The following is a 1317-nucleotide window of genomic DNA, read 5'->3' as shown; positions in this document are numbered from 1 at the left end:
CCTGCCATTGCTCAGGAAGACCCTCCCCCAGAGGGTTGGCACAGCTCCAAGCCACAGGGCTTTCAGAAGTGAAAAGTTTGGAAACACAGCCCCGAATGAGATAAAGTTGGGAGGGAGGAGTTGCCTGGCAGGCTGACAGCTTGGACGCAGACAGTGTACAAGCAGGGAGTGAACAAAAGCCAGAGACAAAAGAGGAGTGCTTAACTGCCAGTAGGTGAGAGTGCAGAGTTCCTGTGCCAGAGACTAGGAAGCTAGGTGATGCCATTTTCACCTCACCCACGCTTTCACATACATGTGTACACACGCCTCACCAATCCACCCCAGTAAGCCAATCAGCAACAGCTAGTAGAGAACAGAGCCTGTACACCAAGCCCCGTCCAACTGCACACAGCAAGTTCATACCCTAGAGGACCACCACAAGTCTCTCCACCTGCTTAGTGTACAGGCTATAAAGTACTTCACAGTTTGACTTCTAGGGGAAACTGGATGTACTTTCATTTGGGTTTCATTCTGTTTGCTGGTCCACCTAATCATTTTTCTTTTCTTTTTTTTTTTTTTTTTTTTTTGCTTTTGCTTAAATTGTTATTTCTTTACTTTCTTTCCATTTTCATGGATACTAAAAGAGAAAAAATTATTTTTATGTCCTTTTTTAAATTTTTTTATCTTTCTGCTATATTTTTTCATTTTTTGTATATTTTTTATTCTATTTCACTTTCTTCATTTCATTTTATTCTATTTTATTATGCTTTTTTTAAATTTTTAAACTTTTTCCTACTTTCTTTTTCTCTTTTTTCTTTACCTTTTTTCTCTATGCTACCATGCTTCTTTCAACAACCAGACCAAAACACACCTAGACTCTAACTTCCTTTATTTAATTTTTTAAATTTTATTATTGTTTTCTTCCTCCAAAATGATAAAATGAAAGAATTTACCCCAAAAGAAAGAACAGGAAGAAATGATAACCAGGGGCCTAATCAACACAGATATAAGCAAGATCTCTGAACTAGAATTTATAATCACAGTAATAAGAATACTAGCAGGGGTGGGGAAAAAAAGCATAGAATCCCATTCTGTGGAGACAAAAGAAGTAAAAGCTTGTCAGGACAAAACTTAAAATGCTCTAACTGAGATGCAATCTCAAATGGATGCCACAGCAGAAAGGATGGATGAAGCAGAGAAGTGAACCAGCAATACAGAAGACAAAATTATGGAGAATAATGAATCCAAAAAAAAAAAGAGAGAAAGAGAATTAAAGAGTATGATATAAGAATTAGAGAACTCAGCAACTTATTAAAAAGGAATGATATTTGAATGATA

This window comes from Herpailurus yagouaroundi, unplaced genomic scaffold (assembly GCF_014898765.1).
Source record: "Herpailurus yagouaroundi ecotype Mexico unplaced genomic scaffold, PumYag 140, whole genome shotgun sequence".
Lineage (NCBI taxonomy): Eukaryota > Metazoa > Chordata > Mammalia > Carnivora > Felidae > Herpailurus > Herpailurus yagouaroundi.
The sequence above is the reverse complement of the archived record's forward strand: the minus strand, read 5'-3'. Positions refer to the sequence as shown.